Genomic DNA, 22,482 nt, shown 5'->3' on the forward strand with positions numbered 1-22,482 from the left:
TTACCATATACATATGAAAATCAGCATAAATATCAATTATATTAAGAAATATATCATATGTATATAAAAAAGTATAAAATAAACCTATAAACTCTTAAGTAAATTAAGAGAAAGCCACAGTGTGGGGTCATCTAGTACTGAAAACACCCGATATCTAGATAGGGTGTTCAAAAACTATTATAGGTAGGCAGTGGTTGCCGACCCAAGTATTGTTCAAAACATATGATATGCATATGATTTTGTCAATAATATAAATAAATTTACCATATACATATGAAAATCAGCATAAATATAAATTATATGAAGAAGTAATTCATATGTATATAAAAAGTACTGAATTCAATATTCTCTTAAGTTATTATAGGAGAATAACTGTAGGGTGGGTGGCAAGCCCAATTGAAAATGCCCGATTTCAAGACATCGATGCAAAAAACTACTATAGGATGGTCAGTGGATGTCCATCTAGAATTGATATAAATCTATGTATATAATATGATTTAGTCAATGTTGACAATATATATTATAATATTATCCGTATAAATTTGTTTCTTTATTCTTTTTGAATACGAGACTTGGCTGAGCGGACTAATATTATTAAAACTCAAGATAATATCGTTGAAACGTGCGCCAAGGTTATATATGTATATATATAATAACAATTGGTTTCCAATTATTATCGTTAATTTTTGGTGGCAGGCTAATATAATGTATATTAAATTAGTACCTGCCTTAAAATCGGACGCACTATATCGTTTGCCGGTATAGTGAGTTCAAATAAAATAATAATATTTTTTAATAATATTATTATTAAATAAATACTTATTTTTCATATGCGCTCGGTTTTATATTATATATCATTCGAGAGTTATATGGAAAAATGTTAAATTTTAAATTTAACATCAAAATACAAATGATTTAATTCAATATTTATATTGATTAAACAAAAATTGCAAATGTGTGGATACATAAATAATTATGTATGTTGAAATAAAATGATATTTTAGAATAAAATATTGTACATATAATAAAATTATAGTAGTAAATATATATTAAATAAAAATTATGTTATAAAATTATACATACATACGTATATTTATATATATGATGTAATGAATAATTCTTATAACATCTAAAACTTGTTATATTAGTGGCGAAACAAGTATAAAACAAAACATAAAAGAAGAATTACGAATGCTATCCAAGTTTTGGCCGTAATCAAATTCAAAAAATAGAATATTAAAATAATAGATCTATAATATTTATATTGCATTATTTCTATTCGAAAATATGAATGAAATATGTAAAGAAAAACATTATTCTGGTTGATCCTGCCAGTAGTTATATGCTTGTCTCAAAGATTAAGCCATGCATGTCTAAGTACACACGAATTAAAAGTGAAACCGCAAAAGGCTCATTATATCAGTTATGGTTCCTTAGATCGTTAACAGTTACTTGGATAACTGTGGTAATTCTAGAGCTAATACATGCAATTAAAACATGAACCTTTATGGGACATGTGCTTTTATTAGGCTAAAACCAAGCGATCGCAAGATCGTTATATTGGTTGAACTCTAGATAACATGCAGATCGTATGGTCATGTACCGACGACAGATCTTTCAAATGTCTGCCCTATCAACTTTTGATGGTAGTATCTAGGACTACCATGGTTGCAACGGGTAACGGGGAATCAGGGTTCGATTCCGGAGAGGGAGCCTGAGAAACGGCTACCACATCTAAGGAAGGCAGCAGGCGCGTAAATTACCCACTCCCAGCTCGGGGAGGTAGTGACGAAAAATAACAATACAGGACTCATATCCGAGGCCCTGTAATTGGAATGAGTACACTTTAAATCCTTTAACAAGGACCAATTGGAGGGCAAGTCTGGTGCCAGCAGCCGCGGTAATTCCAGCTCCAATAGCGTATATTAAAGTTGTTGCGGTTAAAACGTTCGTAGTTGAACTTGTGCTTCATACGGGTAGTACAACTTACATTTGTGGTTAGTACTATACCTTTATGTATGTAAGCGTATTACCGGTGGAGTTCTTATATGTGATTAAGTACTTGTATTTTTTCATATGTTCCTCCTATTTAAAAACCTGCATTAGTGCTCTTAAACGAGTGTTATTGTGGGCCGGTACAATTACTTTGAACAAATTAGAGTGCTTAAAGCAGGCTTCAAATGCCTGAATATTCTGTGCATGGGATAATGAAATAAGACCTCTGTTCTGCTTTCATTGGTTTTCAGATCAAGAGGTAATGATTAATAGAAGCAGTTTGGGGGCATTAGTATTACGACGCGAGAGGTGAAATTCTTGGACCGTCGTAAGACTAACTTAAGCGAAAGCATTTGCCAAAGATGTTTTCATTAATCAAGAACGAAAGTTAGAGGTTCGAAGGCGATCAGATACCGCCCTAGTTCTAACCATAAACGATGCCAGCTAGCAATTGGGTGTAGCTACTTTTATGGCTCTCTCAGTCGCTTCCCGGGAAACCAAAGCTTTTGGGCTCCGGGGGAAGTATGGTTGCAAAGCTGAAACTTAAAGGAATTGACGGAAGGGCACCACCAGGAGTGGAGCCTGCGGCTTAATTTGACTCAACACGGGAAAACTTACCAGGTCCGAACATAAGTGTGTAAGACAGATTGATAGCTCTTTCTCGAATCTATGGGTGGTGGTGCATGGCCGTTCTTAGTTCGTGGAGTGATTTGTCTGGTTAATTCCGATAACGAACGAGACTCAAATATATTAAATAGATATCTTCAGGATTATGGTGTTGAAGCTTATATAGCCTTCATTCATGGTGGGCAGTAAAATGTTTATTGTGTTTGAATGTGTTTATGTAAGTGGAGCCGTACCTGTTGGTTTGTCCCATTATAAGGACACTAGCTTCTTAAATGGACAAATTGCGTCTAGCAATAATGAGATTGAGCAATAACAGGTCTGTGATGCCCTTAGATGTCCTGGGCTGCACGCGCGCTACAATGAAAGTATCAACGTGTATTTCCTAGACCGAGAGGTCCGGGTAAACCGCTGAACCACTTTCATGCTTGGGATTGTGAACTGAAACTGTTCACATGAACTTGGAATTCCCAGTAAGTGTGAGTCATTAACTCGCATTGATTACGTCCCTGCCCTTTGTACACACCGCCCGTCGCTACTACCGATTGAATTATTTAGTGAGGTCTCCGGACGTGATCACTGTGACGCCTTGCGTGTTACGGTTGTTTCGCAAAAGTTGACCGAACTTGATTATTTAGAGGAAGTAAAAGTCGTAACAAGGTTTCCGTAGGTGAACCTGCGGAAGGATCATTATTGTATATAATATCTTTACCGTAAACAACAATAACTTGTTTTAATTATAAAATATATTTTTATAATATAACAAGATAAAATTGCCAAACAATTATATATTTATAAAAAAAGAAATTCAATGAAAATTTGGATTAAATTTTTTATAAATAAAATCAAGCAAACAAGAATAATAATCAAGCAAATTAAATTGTATTATAATATATTCACAAATTTATGTTTATATATTATAATATGAAACTTGCGTGTATATGGACCATAATATACACGCGTTGCGAATATGTATTGTTCATCATAGTTATGGGCATACATTGGCTAATGCAACAACCTAAAATGTTGAATGTTGTACCTGGTTTACTTCAGGTTAATGTTTTATATAAAAAACGCAATATTATATCACATTAAAATTATATGAAATTGTAAATTATCCAAGTAATAAATGATATAATATTGTTTATATAAAACTAAGACATTTCGCAGCATTTCGTTTTAGGTATAAAAAAAAAGATTTATTGAAGGAATTGATATATGCCAGTAAAATGGTGTATTTTTAATTTCTTTCAATAAATTCATATTTGACAAATTGAAATAATAAATATAAAAACTCTAAGCGGTGGATCACTCGGCTCATGGGTCGATGAAGAACGCAGCAAACTGTGCGTCATCGTGTGAACTGCAGGACACATGAACATCGACATTTTGAACGCATATCGCAGTCCATGCTGTTATGGTACTTTAATTAATTTTTTAGTGCTGCTTGGACTACATATGGTTGAGGGTTGTAAGACTATGCTAATTAAGTTGTTTAGAAATTTGGTAATCAAATTTCTAAGCATATGGTATATTATTGGATAAAAATTTTAATTAAATATAATTATTATTTTTATTCATAATATTAAAATATCTATGGAAAACATTATCTCACATTATAAATAATTTGATTGTGAAAAACGAAGAAAAATATTTTCATTTTCAATCATATAATACTGAGGAATGTCTAGCATAAAAAATGTTTGAAATATTTTTCATCTAGAATTGTCTCTTATTAATGATTTAGTAAAATTGAAATCTTTTGTAAATGTTATTGCTCTTCGTTAAATTCGTTTAAAACTCATAACTAAATTAAAACTAATTAATGAAAAAAATTTTTATACGAATTCATTAAATGTTTCTCCATTATATAAATGTAAAGAATATATTGAAAAAAAAAATGTTATATACAACCTCAACTCATATGGGACTACCCCCTGAATTTAAGCATATTAATTAGGGGAGGAAAAGAAACTAACTAGGATTTTCTTAGTAGCGGCGAGCGAAAAGAAATCAGTTCAGCACTAAGTCACTTTGTCTATATGGCAAATGTGAGATGCAGTGTATGGAGCGTCAATATTCTAGTATGAGAAATTAACGATTTAAGTCCTTCTTAAATGAGGCCATTTACCCATAGAGGGTGCCAGGCCCGTATAACGTTAATGATTACTAGATGATGTTTCCAAAGAGTCGTGTTGCTTGATAGTGCAGCACTAAGTGGGTGGTAAACTCCATCTAAAACTAAATATAACCATGAGACCGATAGTAAACAAGTACCGTGAGGGAAAGTTGAAAAGAACTCTGAATAGAGAGTTAAATAGTACGTGAAACTGCTTAGAGGTTAAGCCCGATGAACCTGAATATCCATTATGGAAAATTCATCATTAAAATTGTAATATTTAAACAATATTATGATAATAGTGTGCATTTTTTCCATATAAGGACATTGTAATCTATTAGCATACAAAATTTATCATAAAATATGGCTTATAGTTTATTTAAATTAAAATGCTTGCGTTTTAACACAAAATAAATGTCATTAATTTGATAAAGTGCTGATAGATTTATATGATTACAGTGCGTTAATTTTTCGGAATTATATAATGGCATAATTATCAATGATTTTTGTGTTTATTATATGCACTTGTATGATTAACAATGCGAAAGATTCAGGATACCTTCGGGACCCGTCTTGAAACACGGACCAAGGAGTCTAACATATGTGCAAGTTATTGGGATATAAACCTAATAGCGTAATTAACTTGACTAATAATGGGATTAGTTTTTTAACTATTTATAGTTAATTAACACAATCCCGGGGCGTTCTATATAGTTATGTATAATGATATTTATATTATTTATGCCTCTAACTGGAACGTACCTTGAGCATATATGCTGTGACCCGAAAGATGGTGAACTATACTTGATCAGGTTGAAGTCAGGGGAAACCCTGATGGAAGACCGAAACAGTTCTGACGTGCAAATCGATTGTCAGAATTGAGTATAGGGGCGAAAGACCAATCGAACCATCTAGTAGCTGGTTCCTTCCGAAGTTTCCCTCAGGATAGCTGGTGCATTTTAATATTATATAAAATAATCTTATCTGGTAAAGCGAATGATTAGAGGCCTTAGGGTCGAAACGATCTTAACCTATTCTCAAACTTTAAATGGGTAAGAACCTTAACTTTCTTGATATGAAGTTTAAGGTTATGATATAATGTGCCCAGTGGGCCACTTTTGGTAAGCAGAACTGGCGCTGTGGGATGAACCAAACGTAATGTTACGGTGCCCAAATTAACAACTCATGCAGATACCATGAAAGGCGTTGGTTGCTTAAAACAGCAGGACGGTGATCATGGAAGTCGAAATCCGCTAAGGAGTGTGTAACAACTCACCTGCCGAAGCAACTAGCCCTTAAAATGGATGGCGCTTAAGTTGTATACCTATACATTACCGCTAAAGTAGATGATTTATATTACTTGTAATATAAATTTTGAAACTTTAGTGAGTAGGAAGGTACAATGGTATGCGTAGAAGTGTTTGGCGTAAGCCTGCATGGAGCTGCCATTGGTACAGATCTTGGTGGTAGTAGCAAATAATCGAATGAGACCTTGGAGGACTGAAGTGGAGAAGGGTTTCGTGTGAACAGTGGTTGATCACGAGTTAGTCGGTCCTAAGTTCAAGGCGAAAGCCGAAAATTTTCAAGTAAAAAACTAATGACTAAATAAATATATATACAAGCCAAAAAATAATATACTTGAATAATTTTGAACGAAAGGGAATACGGTTCCAATTCCGTAACCTGTTGAGTATCCGTTTGTTATTAAATATGGGCCTCGTGCTCATCCTGGCAACAGGAACGACCATAAAGAAGCCGTCGAGAGATATCGGAAGAGTTTTCTTTTCTGTTTTATAGCCGTACTACCATGGAAGTCTTTCGCAGAGAGATATGGTAGATGGGCTAGAAGAGCATGACATATACTGTTGTGTCGATATTTTCTCCTCGGACCTTGAAAATTTATGGTGGGGACACGCAAACTTCTCAACAGGCCGTACCAATATCCGCAGCTGGTCTCCAAGGTGAAGAGTCTCTAGTCGATAGAATAATGTAGGTAAGGGAAGTCGGCAAATTAGATCCGTAACTTCGGGATAAGGATTGGCTCTGAAGATTGAGATAGTCGGGCTTGATTGGGAAACAATAACATGGTTTATGTGCTCGTTCTGGGTAAATAGAGTGTCTATCATTTATGGTGGTTACTTGTTCCCCGGATAGTTTAGTTACGTAGCCAATTGTGGAACTTTCTTGCTAAAATTTTTAAGAATACTAATTGGCTCAAACCGATTAGTTCTTATTAATTATAACGATTATCAATTAACAATCAATTCAGAACTGGCACGGACTTGGGGAATCCGACTGTCTAATTAAAACAAAGCATTGTGATGGCCCTAGCGGGTGTTGACACAATGTGATTTCTGCACAGTGCTCTGAATGTCAAAGTGAAGAAATTCAAGTAAGCGCGGGTCAACGGCGGGAGTAACTATGACTCTCTTAAGGAGGATGGAGATCTTAACATCAGGGTTTTACCCTGGTGGCTCCAGGGTTTGATGGAATATGCAGAAGTGGTGTAATCCCGTATCTCGTCAGTCATAGGAAGTCAAACCAAGTCGTCTCGAAACCTCCTCGTGGTATCCTCCGGGTGCTAGACAGTTTACTGACTAGTAGCTAATTCGAGACGGCGAATGGTTCTTTGGGGTTACCAGCCCCTTAGAACTTTTCCATGTTGGTGCAACTAATAGAAATGAGCCTCGGAGACCTAACACTTCTGTGGTACTTAACCTGGAAGCACAACATGATCACAGTGCAGGAACCGATCCAGCGGTTGGGGAAACCTGTACGATATGTGGAAAATACTTTAGCTCTAAAAGGGGGCTTGGTGTTCACATGTCACGTATGCACAAAGACGAGTTTGATCAACTTCGTCGGCGTGTAGACGTAAACCTAAGATGGAGTGAGGAAGAGAAGTGGATGATGGCGAGAAAGGAGTTTGAGCTTGCAGCAAGTGGTATCTTACGGCATCCAAATAAGCAACTAGCGGACTTTTTTACACACCGCAGCGTCGAAGGAATAAAGAAAATTCGACAGAGGGGTGACTATAAGGCAAAAATGGAGCAGATAAGAGGGCAATCTGCTCCCACCCCAGAAGTTGCAGAATTAAGAACCACACAGCGCCGCCCTAGTTATAGCGAGCAAGAACACCGAGTATCGCCATCGGAAGCATCCCGAATCATTCCATCTGTACAGTCTGGCGAAATCATGCGGAAACTACGGGGCTACCGCCCCGTAGTATGTAATCCCCTGTGGAGAGCCGAGGTCCTTCAATCTATCATCGATAGGGCGGAGGATCTTGGACCGGAAACCACTCTCCAATGTTTGTCCAACTACCTCCTGGAAATTTTTCCGGCACAGAATGCACCCCACATTCTGACGAGGCCTCCCCGGAGGCCCCGAAATAGGAGGGAAAGTAGAAGGCAGCAGTACGCAATGGTGCAGCGTAACTGGGACAAACATAAGGGGAGATGCATAAAATCCTTGCTTGATGGAGCTGATGAGTCGGTAATGCCAAACAGAGAAATTATGGAACCCTACTGGAGAGAAGTGATGACCCAACCCAGCCCAAGCTCTTGCGAGAACACACGGTTCCACATGGAACACGCGCTTGAGAGGGTTTGGTCCCCTATAACTGATCGGGACTTAAGGGTAAACAAGGTGCCATTATCTTCATCTCCGGGGCCTGACGGGATATCTCCAAAAACTGCCAGGAGTATTCCAACGGGTATTATGCTTCGCATAATGAACCTTATTCTCTGGTGCGGCAATCTACCACAACCATCACGACTGGCCAGAACCATCTTCATCCCGAAGATGGCGACGGCGACTCGTCCGCAAGACTTTCGTCCCATTTCGGTCCCCTCGGTTTTGGTTAGGCAACTAAATGCTATTCTAGCAACCCGATTGACCTCATCAATCAATTGGGACCCGCGTCAGCGGGGGGTTCCTGCCTACCGATGGGTGTGCCGATAATGCGACGATAGTCGACTTAATTCTGAGGGAAAGCCATAAACGTTGGAAATCATGCTACATCGCGACACTAGATGTTAGCAAGGCATTTGATTCCGTATCTCATGCCGCAATCAAAAACACCTTGATTGCATATGGCCTACCAAAGGATTTCGTCGACTACGTACAGAGATCGTACGAGGTCGGGGGCACCACACTCAATGGGGAGGGCTGGATATCAGATGTGATCAGACCTGCGCGAGGTGTTAAGCAAGGGGATTCTCTGTCTCCAGTTCTATTAAACCTGATCATGGATCGGTTGCTTAGATCCCTACCCAAAGAGATAGGTGCCAAAGTCGGAAATGCCATGATAAACGCGGCAGCATTCGCTGATGATCTGGTCCTTTTTGCGGAAACTCCGATGGGCCTTCAAAAATTGTTGGACAAAACAGTTGACTTTTTGTCTTCTGTGGGACTCGACCTAAATGCTAACAAGTGTTTCACTGTTAGCATAAAGGGACAGCCGAAACAAAAGTGTAGTGTTGTGACGCAACACAGCTTTCGAGTAGGTTCGCGAGAATGTCCTTCAATGAAGCGCACCGACGAGTGGAAGTATTTAGGTATCCGGTTCACAGCGGAGGGGAGGGCCCGGTACAATCCAGCGGAAGACTTCGGTCAGAAGCTGTTGAGATTGACACGGGCCCCCCTGAAGCCACAACAGAAGTTATTTGCCCTTAGGACTGTCCTTATCCCACAACTCTATCACAAGCTGACCCTTGGGAGTGTGACGATAGGCGTTCTAAGAAAATCTGACAAATTGGTACGATTCTATATCCGGAAATGGTTAGATCTTCCGGCGGATGTGCCAGTATCCTTCTTCCACGCCCCCCATAATTCTGGGGGACTCGGGATCCCATCATTAAGATGGATAGCTCCAATGCTTCGTTTAAAACGATTGAGCAGCATTAAGTGGCCCCACCTCGAACAATCCGAGGCGGCCAGCTGTTTCATGGACGACGAAATGCGGCGGGCCCGGGTTAGATTACTAGCGGGAGGTACGGAACTGCTCTCACGTTCGGACATAGAGTCGTACTGGGCAAATAGGTTGTACATGTCTGTTGATGGCAGCGGTCTCCGTGAAGCTGGTAAATTCCACCAGCAACATGGATGGGTAAGTCAACCCACGCGTTTACTAACAGGAAAGGAATATTTGAACGGAATCAAGTTGCGGATAAATGCCCTACCTTCAAAGTCTCGTACTACGAGGGGACGGCACGAATTGGATAGACTGTGTCGTGCAGGATGTGATGCTTCCGAAACAACAAACCACATCTTGCAGAAATGTTACCGTACGCATGGAAGGCGGGTAGCTAGACACAACAGCGTAGTAAATTCAATCAAGTTGGGACTTGAGAGAAAAGGCTGCGTTGTTCATGTCGAACCAAGTCTGCAATGCGAATCCGGCTTGAATAAACCTGACCTGGTGGCTATCCGACAAAATCACATTTATGTGATAGACGCTCAGGTTGTGACAGACGGACACTCGATCGACGATGCGCACAAACGCAAAGTCGAGAGATACGACAGACCGGACATACGTACTGAATTGCGGCGACAATACGGAGGGACATGTGACATCGAGTTCCACTCCGCGACACTTAACTGGAGGGGGATCTGGAGTAGTCAGTCCGTAAAACGATTGATTGCAAAGGACCTCCTAACAGCTGGTGATAGCAATATCATCAGTATCAGGGTAGTGAAAGGAGGCTTTTACTGCTTCAGGAACTACATGTATTGGAGCGGTTACTCTGGCGGTGCGGGTTGATGAAAGCACTGTGGTCAAAATAAACTGCCTGCTACCTTGGCATAACATCATAAAAAGGTACAAACATCGCATATTGACATATGAGGAGGGTTTTAGTACGTAGGCGCTGTGGAACTTCGGTTCTGATAGAGCAGTGAATCGTGCATGCTATGAACTCTAATAAGAGATTAGTAGTATCTTTAGAAGATTTCCCTTCCTTAGCGATCAAAAAAAAAAAAAAAAAAAAAAAAAAAAATAGCCAAATGCCTCGTCATCTAATTAGTGACGCGCATGAATGGATTAACGACGGACGTGGTTTTTCGACGCTCTCCAGTAATACGCGAATATCTTTTGACTCAGTGCGAATCAATTGCTAATTTTTAGCTTAAAATTCGCGGAATCACCAAGCGATCACAATCGTGTAATTTTCCGGTCGGAAAAGTGCGGTTTTCCTCGCGAAAACATCGTGTGAAAGTTTGCAAACAACAGCACGTGTTGGAAATTTTCCGCTGCAGCTTGTGTGTGTGGGTGAGTAGAGCACAGCTTATTCTCCCCTACTCCCAATGGAGGGCGCGCTCTCTGAGAGCGAGCTGTCGGCGAGCAGTCGGGCCAGCAGTCGGGCCAGTAGTGCCGCGAGTACGGCGAGGCGTCGGCGCGGAAAGAGAGGGAAGGCGACGACGAGCGCGGTGCCGAAGCCGACGCAGCCGAAGCTGTTGGCGCTTGACGTCAACGAGCCTCTGCCGGCGCCGGTAGGTGTGCTGGAGGAGAACCCATTCTCCTCTCTCGAGGAGGCGTTGGCCTCAGCCTCTGCCGCTGCCGCTGGCGTCGCTGCCATTGGCGTCGCTGCCGCTGGCGTCGCTGCCGCTGGCGTCGCTGCTGCTGGCGTCCTGCTGCGCTGCTGCTGCTCCCGCTGCTGCCCCCGCTGCTGCTGCCCCCACTGCTGCCCCCGCTGTTGCCCACGCTGCTGCCAGGAATGCTGGTGGAGCCGCAGCTCCCCCCCCTGTCCCCGTCTCCCCTCCCGTCGTCGCGTCCGTCCCTGGTACGGTGGCCGAGCTGGCCAAGATCAAGGATGAGTTCCTGGACGAAGTCGTTGCGTCGAATTTGTCGACCAAGCAGGCCTGCGCCATGATGCGGTGCCTGAATAGGTATGAGGGCCTGGTGATTGCGCTATCGGCGCGGAATGCAGCCTTGGAGGCTCTCCGCGACCAGCAGCGAATGCCGCCGCCGCCGCCCCCGAAGTCCGTCATGGCGCAGGCTGTGGTCCCCATGCCACCTGCTGGGTATGCAGCCGCATATCCCAGCCTGCCAGCACCTCTAGCTGCTCCGGTGCCTGCCCCGCGGAAGCCACGCGAGACGTGGTCCGCCGTTGTGGTGAGCAAGGACCCGTCAGTGAGTGGAAAAGAGGTTGCCGAAAAGGTGCGCAAGGAGATCGCCCCTTCGCTTGGCGTCCGCCTGCATGAGGTGAGAGGGCTTGCGCGTGGCGGTGCCATCATCCGCACCCCCTCATCAGGCGAAATTCGGAAGGTTGTCGCAAACAAGAGGTTTGCAGAAGTCGGTCTGGAGGTGAAGCAGAGCCCGGTGCAGCGACCCAAGGTGGTCGTTAGCAACGTCGACACTGCGACGAAGCCAGCCGACTTTATGAAGGACCTGTACAAGAACAACTTCGCGGATGTGATGGATGTGGCCTCCTTTGAAAAGGCGGTACACCTCGAGAAGCCATGGTCCGCGGCTGACGGCGCCACAGTCAATGTGACGCTCGACGTCAACGCCGTGGCCCTTGAGGTACTGGATGGTGCAAAGGCGTACATCGGCTGGTTCGCCTACAACTGCCGAGCCTTGGTGCGCACGTACGCCTGCCACAGGTGCGTCGGATTCGACCACAAGGTCGCCCAGTGCCGATATAAGGAGAATGTGTGCCGCCAGTGCGGACAGAACGGCCACAGTGCGCGGAGTTGCACGAACCCGGTGGACTGCCGGAACTGCCGCTTCAAGGGGTATGCCTCGGGACACAATATGTTGTCCCCAAGCTGCCCAGTGTATGCGGCTGTGCTGGCGAGGGTGAATGCTAGACACTAATGTTTAGCATCATCCAGGCAAACTGTGGCCGAGGCCGAGCTGCGACGGTCGAGCTCGGAGTCCGATTGAGGGAATCGGGATTTCTGTTCGCACTTTTGCAGGAGCCATATCCAGACGTCGGGAGGATGGATGTGCTGCCTGAAGGAATGAGGATCTTCGCCGATCGGCGAGGGAAGGCAGCCATCCTAGTGGATCACCAGGATGTCATCTGTATGCCAGTGGAGCCCCTCACCACCGACCACGGCGTATGCGTGAGCGTTAAAGGGAGTTTTGGCTCAATCTTCCTTTGCTCCGTATATTGCCAATTCGACGCCGACCTAGACCCGTATCTCAGATACATGGATGCGGTCCTGCTGCAGGCCAGCAGAACGCCGTGCATCATGGGACTTGATGCGAATGCAGTATCCCCCATGTGGTTTAGCAAACTCTCTCGGCAGACCGAGGGGCAAGCTAACCGCACCCGGGGTGAACTGCTGTCTGAGTGGATGCTGGAGAAAGGAGTCGTCGCTCTTAACCAGCACAGTGAGGTGTTCACGTTCGATAGCGGCAGAGCCCGCAGTGATATCGACGTGACGATCGCCAACGAAGCAGCATCTATGTGGGCCACATATGAGTGGAGAGTGGGCGAGTGGGAGTTAAGTGATCACAACAGGATTACTGTTGTTGCCACACCAACTACCACGCGCGCAGTTGAGAGCATAGCTCCTGTGCCGTCCTGGAACTTCTCCACTGCTCGCTGGCGATTGTTCGAAGAGGAATTGGTGAGCCGGGCAGCCGGACTTTTGGAAGACTTCTCTGAATCGCCGTTGGACCAGCAAGTTTCTGCCCTGCGGCAAGTGGTGCATGAGGCGTGCGACCTTGCGCTGGGTAGGAAGACGCCGAGATCGCCTAGGAGGAGAGCACGTTGGTGGACCGCCGACCTCAGCTCTGCGCGCCGCGAAGTCAGAAGACTTCGGCGCAGGCTCCAGGACGCCCGCCGACGGGGCGACGTCGAAAGGACTGAGCTGCTTGTGGTCGAACTGAGGATCGCCTCAGCCGGCTACAAAAAGCTTATTCTGAAGGCGAAGGAGGACAGCTGGAGAAACTTCGTGGGAGAGAACGCAGACGATCCATGGGGGCGCGTCTACAAGATTTGCCGCGGTCGTAACAAACGCTCGGAGATTGGGTGTCTTCGCGTAAACGGCGAGCTGGTCACCGATTGGGGTGACTGTGCGCGAGTGCTCCTCCGTAACTTTTTCCCAGTTGCGGAGTCAGATGCACCGATTGCCTACGCGGAGACAGTCCCACCGGCGCTCGATGAATTCGAGGTTGATGCTTGTGTCGCCAGGTTGAAGAGCAGACGCTCGCCTGGCATGGACGGCATCAACGGCACGATCTGCAAGGCGGTCTGGCGCGCCATACCTCAATACCTCACGAGGCTATTTTCCCGGTGTATTCGGTCGGGGTACTTTCCCAGCGAGTGGAAGTGTCCACGCGTAGTGGCGCTACTCAAGGGACCCGACAAGGACAAGTGCGAGCCATCCTCGTACAGGGGAATCTGTCTGCTGCCCGTTTTTGGCAAGGTGCTTGAGGGAATCATGGTGAATCGCGTTAGAGAAGTTCTTCCGGAAGGCTGCAGATGGCAGTTTGGATTTCGCCGAGGACGATGTGTGGAGGAAGCTTGGAGACACGTAAAGAGCAGTGTCGCCGCCAGCACGGCGCGATACGTGCTTGGACTTTTCGTGGACTTCAAAGGAGCTTTCGACAACGTCGAATGGTGCGCTGCACTGCGCCGATTGGCCGAGTTGGGATGCCGGGAAATGAGCTTGTGGCGAAGCTTCTTCTCCGGCCGAAGAGCAGTGATCCGAAGCAGTGTTGGTACCGTGGACGTACCAGTCACTAGAGGTTGCCCGCAGGGGTCAATCAGTGGCCCATTTATTTGGGATCTACTGATGGATGTACTGCTACAGCGCCTTGAGCCGTACTGCGCACTCAGCGCGTACGCGGATGACCTGCTTCTTCTCATCGAGGGAAACTCCCGACTCGCGCTTGAAGAAAAAGGAGCGCAACTAATGTCCATTGTTGAAACGTGGGGAGCAGAAATTGGTGTAACCGTTTCCACCAGCAAGACGGTGGTTATGCTGCTGAAGGGCAACATGGCGCGAACGCCATTGGTAAGATTTGCGGGAGCAAGCTTACCATATGTCCGCAGCTGCCGGTACCTTGGCATCAAAGTCAGTGAGCGCATGAGCTTCATGGTGCACATCACCTCGCTCAGAATGCGGATCACGGGAGTTGTTGGAGCATTGGCGCGTGTGCTTCGAGCCGACTGGGGCCTCAGTCCTCGAGCCAAGCGGACCATATATGCCGGACTCTTAGCACCCTGTGTGCTCTTTGGTGCCTCGGTATGGTATGTCAGTACGACGAGGCAAATAGTGGCCAGGAGGCGACTTATTGCCTGCCAAAGGCTGATCCTACTTGGAAGCCTTCCGGTATGCCGAACAGTGTCTTCCCTGGCACTGCAGGTTCTTGCTGGAGCTCCCCCGCTTGACTTGGCTGCAATGAAAATTGCCGTTAAGTTCAAGCTGAAGCGTGGATACCCGTTGGAGGAATACGACTGGCTCTACGGCGAAGACCTTTCAGGTCTAAGCTGGAAGCAGAGAATGGAGCGGATTGACGAGTGTCTATTGCGTGATTGGCAGGACAGATGGGATGATGTGGACTCCCCAGGACGGGTGACCCACAACTTCATCCCAAATGTCGGCCTCGTCCATCGAAATCTCAATTTTGGGTTTTCGATGCGCATGGGATTCCTGCTTACAGGGCACGGGTCGTTGAACGCATTTCTGCATAGCAGAGCTCTCAGCGATACCGCCGCATGCTCATGTGGCGATCCTAGTGAGGATTGGGAGCACATCCTTTGTGCTTGCCCCCTTTATGCAGATTTGCGCGACCTCAATGGACTTGGTGTGCAGCGCGTTGGCGAAACCTGGACGTTTGGAAGGATTCTGGAGGACGAGGACAGGACTCGAAGGGAGGAACTCCTAGTTCCTTTTGTTTACGCCGTGTGGTGAGCGGAGAAGAATACTGCCACAGCCCACCATTGCTTGTCGTAGGAGGCGACTAATATGGCTTGGGCACTCTATCCGGGCTTGTCGGAGCCAAAAGGGAGGGTCCACCGAACCCTGCATTTCGGTACCACGGGTTGAGCAGTGCCTTCCAAGGCTGCTCATTGAGGTCGGCCCCCTTGTGGGAGTATCGTGGTGGCTGTGGTTGATACCTATATCGCGGGTAGAACTTTCCAGTTCGACGAAGAGTTGCGTATATACGACTCGGGTGCTGTGACCCTAAGATCAGAAGAGATTTTAGATAGATCTCGCTCCTCAGCAAGGGGGAGTGTTTGCCCGACAAGCACACACTCGAATTGCTACCGGGATGGTTGCTACGTACATAGCTGTAGCTTCTATTTTGGGGCGTTGGTCTGGCGCTTAATCTAGACACATGCACTATATACATGGGTATATAAGAGTGTCGTGGCTGTACTCCCTTCAATGTGGAACACGCCACGTTAAATAAAACTCGGAGGGATCCGATCCACACACCTGTCCCGAAGAATTGCTACTGGGATAAAATTAAATTAAACCAACGCAACTGGTGCTCACACTAAACACTTTTTTTCCATTAAAAATCATTATAGGTAGGCAGGGCAGTTTTGCCGACCAAAGTGTTCTTCAAAATATATGAAATTATGATATCCGATATATATATATATATATATATGATATCAATAATATAAATAAATTTACCATATACATATGAAAATCAGTATGAATATCAATTATATGAAGAAATATATATCATATGTATATAAAAAAGTATGAAATATACCTATAAACCTACCTATAAGTGGTTGCCGACCCAAGTATTGTTCAAAACATATGATATGCATATGATTTTGTCAATAATATTAATAAATTAACCATATACATATGAAAATCAGCATAAATATCAATTATATTAAGAAATATATCATATGTATATAAAAAAGTATGAAATATACCTATAAACTCTTAAGTAAATTAAGAGAAAGCCACAGTGTGGGCTCATCTAGTACTGAAAACACCCGATATCTAGATAGGGTGTTCAAGAACTATTATAGGTAGGCAGTGGTTGCCGACCAAGTATTGTTCAAAACATATGATATGCATATGATTTTGTCAATAATATTAATAAATTAACCATATACATATGAAAATCAGCATAAATATCAATTATATTAAGAAATATATCATATGTATATAAAAAAGTATGAAATATACCTATAAACTCTTAAGTAAATTAAGAGAAAGCCACAGTGTGGGCTCATCTAGTACTGAAAACACCCGATATCTAGATAGGGTGTTCAAAAACTATTATAGGTAGGCAGTGGTTGCCGACCAAGTATTGTTCAAAACATATGATATGCATATGATTTTGTCAATAATATTAATAAATTAACCATATACATATGAAAATCAGCATAAATATCAATTATATTAAGAAATATATCATATGTATATAAAAAAGTATGAAATATACCTATAAACTCTTAAGTAAATTAAGAGAAAGCCACAGTGTGGGCTCATCTAGTACTGAAAACACCCGATATCTAGATAGGGTGTTCAAAAACTATTATATATTATTATTTGTTCTGTCTTTATTTTGCGTATTTAAGATCTGTCCCAGTTAGGACAATAATTAAATTGTTTCTCGGTTACATTCTTGGGGGAACATTTACATAGTTTTCTGGGTGGGAGTTTTACATTCGTGTTATTGGGTTTATTATTGGGTTAGGTTACAGCAGGAAGTTTATTCATTCGCCAGGTCCCTGGGGTGTGTTCGCCGGAGCCTTCTGCGCACTCCACTCTCTGTTAGGTTGAACGCTAGGATGTTGGGATGTTGTGACAGCTTGTCGAAGTGTCTCCTGCTCGCCTTCTCTATTTCGTCCTTCACCCAGGGCACGCCAAGTGCATCGTGGATGGCCTCGGTAGTGTGGTATATGTGGGCGCCCGAGACCATTCTTAAGGCTTTATTTTGTAGCCTCTGTATGCTTCGTCGGTTGGAATACGATGCAGTACCCCACAGTTGGATACCGTAGGTCCAAATCGGCTTGATGATGGTGTAGTAGACCAGTAGCTTATGCCTGTTCTTCAGTTTTGATCTCCTACCCATTAACCACCGGTACTGATTGATTCTGTCTTCCGCTTGCTTTCTTTTCTTCTGAATGTGGGCGCGCCAGGTTAAACGCCTGTCCAGGGTCATACCGAGATATTTCGGGTTTGGATCATCCGGAATGACGACTCCATTGAGGGTGACTGGCGGGCAGTTACCTTGTCTTAGAGTGAAGGTGGACTGGGTGGACTTGTCCTCGTTGACGGTGATGTTCCACTTCCGCAGCCAGGGCTCAATAGCGTCCAACTGTTGTTGGATGATATCAGAGGCTCCGATCGTGGAGTTGGCGGTTGCTAGGAAAGCGGTGTCGTCAGCGTAGGTGGCTACGGTTAGGCCCTCGATGCTGATGACTGGGAGGTCGGCTGTGTACAAGGTGTATAGTATAGGCCCAAGTACACTCCCCTGAGGCACTCCAGCATTGATGTTCTTTGTGGATGACTTCATTTCACCGCTTCTCACTTGGAAAGTCCTGCCCTCCAGGTATGAGCGCAGTACTGCGTAAAACGGGTGTGGCAAATTGTTATTGATTTTCAGCAGAAGTCCTGGATGCCAAACTCGGTCAAAAGCCTGCTTGATGTCTAGCAGCACGGCGCAGCAGTATTTTCTCTCCTCAAACGCGTTAAGGATTGTGCTGACTAGACGATGGCATTGCTCTGGTGTTGAGTGGGAGCGTCTGAAGCCAAACTGGTGATTAGGAATCAAACCAGCCTCGTCCAGCAACGGCAATACTCTACGCAAAAATATTCTTTCGAATATTTTGGAGAGTATTGCCAGAAGACTAATCGGACGGTAGGAGGCGAGATTGGCTTCAGGTTTTCCGGGCTTGGGAATCATTATAACTTCTGCTTTTTTCCACGAAGACGGAAAATGGCCTATTTGGAAACATCCATTAATAATGTTCATGAGCAACTGAACGCAAGAAGGTGGAAGACGTTTAATGGCGATTGCCTCGATGCCGTCGTTTCCAGGCGACTTTTTGATTTTGAGCCCCTTTATTTCGGCTTCAACCTCTTCGACTGTGACTGGGTCGATTGGACTCGAGCTGTGGTCGAGTCGAGCTGTGGTTTCACTGAGCGTATTATCAGCTTCGCCTTGGGTGCAGCTCATCAAGGGGGTAAAAACTCCTTCTAGGTGTTCAGCAAAAGCCTCTGCTCTATCCGGGTCGTTGCGGCACCACGTCCCATCTGCTTTCTTAACTGCAGCGACTCGCTTGGCTGGCCGTTTGATGCATTTCGTCACACGCCACAAGCTGTGTTGTGGATCCCCTGGTTCGAGTTCGCTCAGGAACTCCTCGAAAGCACCTCGCTTCAGCTCTTGCAGTCTCGCCCTGAGCCGTTTTGCTGCTCCATTGAAGGCTCGTTTATCCCACTGGTTTCTGGAAATAAACCAAGCTCTTCTCAGTCTTCGTTTTTCTGCGACAAGTGCAGCAATTTCAGGCGACCACAGATGTAGGTTCGTGTGAGGTGGTCCTGAAGTGCGTGAGACTCTTGGCGTCGCGTATGCGGCGGCGTTGTGCATTTCTCGTGTCAGCTTGTCCACTGCAGCGTCGATTTGTTCGGAGGAGGTCAGATCAGTATCCGGGTCAATTTCGTCCATCATCCAGGCTGCGTACGCTTCGAAATTAGTGCTCTTGCTGAACATCTTTGGACGACTGTCTTTTTCCGTACCGGAAGATTGATGAACAGCTCGACAGCACTGTGGTCCGATAGCAGGTCTGCGTTAGGGTGGCAGGCGACTTTGGAGTGGTGTATCCCTTTGGAGAGCGCTATATCGAGGATATCAGGGTGTTTAGAAGGGTCCGTGGGCCAGTAGGTGGGTTCTCCTGTAGAGTGACAGTCAATGCCTCTACGTTGGATGCATCTATATAGTGCATTTCCCTTGGGGTTATTTAGTCGGCTTCCCCACCACTGGTGTTTGGCGTTAAGGTCTCCGGCCAGAACAAATTTTTCACCCATATCGCTCAACATTAGGTCAAATTGACTCTCAGTTACCTTGTTTTTTGGGGGGAGGTAGACAGAGGCAATCGTGAGATTCCCGATTGGGGTGGAGACGTTTACCTTGGCGCACTGGATCCAGTCCTCCTGCAGAGTAGCTAGCTCGCTGTATTTAATCCCTGCTTTTATTATGATAGCCGCTCCGCCGTGGGCTCTTCCGCTGGGGTGATCTGCGTGGATGATGTCGTACCCGCGTAGATGGATATATGATCTGCTGGAAAAATGGGTTTCTGATATAAGCAGAATGTCTATAGAGTTGGTGAATATGAAATGTTCCACTTCTAGCCTGTGGTTTACTAGGCCGTTAGCATTCCAATAGGCTAAGTGCAATCCTATTTGCTGCAGACTTGTGAGAGTATGGAGCTAATCATCAGGGTCATCTGCTTGAACATCTTGTCCATAACTTTTTCGAGAAGATTCTCCATCCTTTCCATTAGGACCGTCACTTGGTCCGCCTGTGGCATCTCGGGGACTGGTGGCTGTTGCGGTTGCGGTTGCGGTTGTGGTCCAAGGCCAGCCTTAGCTATATCAGCATAGCTTCTTCCTGTTGTGTTCGCCGATAGGTACGTCTGGCGTGGACCGTTTGTCAGCACGGGATGGGAAGTTTTAGGAGCCATATTTGCCTTGGCCTTCTTGTAAGCAGGGCATCCTCTGTACGATGACGGGTGGGCGCCACTGCAGTGGACGCATCTGGCCGCCTCTTCTCTCTTCTTTTTGCATTCGGACGTCGCGTGTTCCTCTCCGCATTTAACGCATCTTGCCTGCAGCCTGCAATAACGTTGGCTGTGTCCGTAGCCTTGGCACCTGTAGCATTGGGGAATATCGTCAAATTTATGAGGGGGTTCCACCGTCACGACCGATCTGCAGAGCCTCTTGATGTTGAAAGCTTCCTTGTTGTTGGTTCCTGGCTCCAGATTGATGAAGAACAAGGGCAGAGGGTTCTTACTGCGGTGTCCAATGGCATTACGTCCGTCCCTGACAATATGTCCCATGCTTTTTAGTTCCTCCTTAATGTAGTCAATGGGCGTGGAGTGGTGCAGGCCTTTGACGACAATCCTGTATGCACGTTCGTCTCGTGGTTGGTAGGTAAAGTACCTTATACCGGCGGAGTCCAATTGTGCCTTTACTGCCGAGTAGCTGGCTTTGTCAGGCATCATAACCCTGATCTGGTTGTCCCTCGTGGCCTTGTATGTGAAGTCCATATCATTGCCAACGATCTTGGTGACTGACTCAATGAGCGACTTGATGTTAGTCACGTCGGGTATGAAGATCGGCGGAGGCTTGATCGTCTTCGGCTGCTTCGTTTTCGGTGGTTTTCTTTGGGCATCGGCTGGGGTCTTCTCCTCCTTCGTCTCGCTCTCACTGTCGCTCTCCGAGTCGCTGTCGTCGCCAGAGAGAAGAGCAAAAGAATTGTTCTTCAGCCTTTCGGGAACTTCACCCCTAGCTCGGGCCGCCGCACTGGTGCTGGGTTGGTCATTTAGGGAGCGATTTTTAGGGTCCTTACGCCTGATCTCGCCAGGCTCCGTGGACGAGCTGGATTCGTCGCTAGAAGTGGCGTACTTCTTGGCGAAGGCCTTTTTTCTGGGAGGAGAGAGGGGATTGGGTGATCGGGGGGGACGGGGGGGGACGGGAAGGACGGGGAGGCGCTTGCCAGTCCATCTCCATAGAGGGAGTGGAAGCTGGAGCAGATAAGCTGCCCGGATGGCAGGCCACGCTACTTGGGCTCGGTGTGCGGTTTTCACCTTCTGCCTTATCTGCTTTGCTAACACGCACAATAAATTGCACGTGTGTTAGTGTTGTTTACGCGCGCGGCTTGATCACGCTATCGCGGCGACCAATCAGAGCGCGCTTCACGAGATAAGCTCGGGCTTATCGCAAAACTGTGTCGTTGTTGTTGTTTTGGATGTACGCTTTGCTGCGGTCCGTAGGCACGTCTTTACTCGTCGAGTGTCCGATCGCGACTGAAAAAACTATTATAGGTAGGCAGTGGTTGCCGACCCAAGTATTGTTCAAAACATATGATATGCATATGATTTTGTCAATAATATTAATAAATTAACCATATACATATGAAAATCAGCATAAATATCAATTATATTAAGAAATATATCATATGTATATAAAAAAGTATGAAATATACCTATAAACTCTTAAGTAAATTAAGAGAAACCCACAGTGTGGGCTCATCTAGTACAGAAAACACCCGATATCTAGATAGGGTGTTCAAAAACTATTATAGGTAGGCAGTGGTTGCCGACCCAAGTATTGTTCAAAACATATGATATGCATATGATTTTGTCAATAATATAAATAAATTTAAAATCAGCATAAATATAAATTATATGAAGAAGTAATTCATATGTATATAAAAAGTACTGAATTCAATATTCTCTTAAGTTATTATAGGAGAATAACTGTAGGGTGGGTGGCAAGCCCAATTGAAAATGCCCGATTTCAAGACATCGATGCAAAAAACTACTATAGGATGGTCAGTGGATGTCCATCTAGAATTGATATAAATCTATGTATATAATATGATTTAGTCAATGTTGACAATATATATTATAATATTATCCGTATAAATTTGTTTCTTTATTCTTTTTGAATACGAGACTTGGCTGAGCGGACTAATATTATTAAAACTCAAGATAATATCGTTGAAACGTGCGCCAAGGTTATATATGTATATATATAATAACAATTGGTTTCCAATTATTATCGTTAATTTTTGGTGGCAGGCT

The 22,482-nt window shown here is 44.8% G+C and overlaps 2 non-coding genes across 2 annotated transcripts; both read left to right on the forward strand.

Annotated features, from left to right (window-relative positions):
• The first annotated feature begins 1,315 nt into the window (after window positions 1-1,315).
• Window positions 1,316-3,312, forward strand: LOC122319949. The gene has a single exon (XR_006245413.1). It is a non-coding gene; the product is annotated as a small subunit ribosomal RNA (ribosomal RNA).
• Window positions 3,313-3,911: 599 nt separating this feature from the next.
• Window positions 3,912-4,091, forward strand: LOC122319958. The gene has a single exon (XR_006245421.1). It is a non-coding gene; the product is annotated as a 5.8S ribosomal RNA (ribosomal RNA).
• Window positions 4,092-22,482: the final 18,391 nt, after the last annotated feature.

Source organism: Drosophila ficusphila, unplaced genomic scaffold, assembly GCF_018152265.1.
Source record: "Drosophila ficusphila isolate 14025-0441.05 unplaced genomic scaffold, ASM1815226v1 contig_309, whole genome shotgun sequence".
Lineage (NCBI taxonomy): Eukaryota > Metazoa > Arthropoda > Insecta > Diptera > Drosophilidae > Drosophila > Drosophila ficusphila.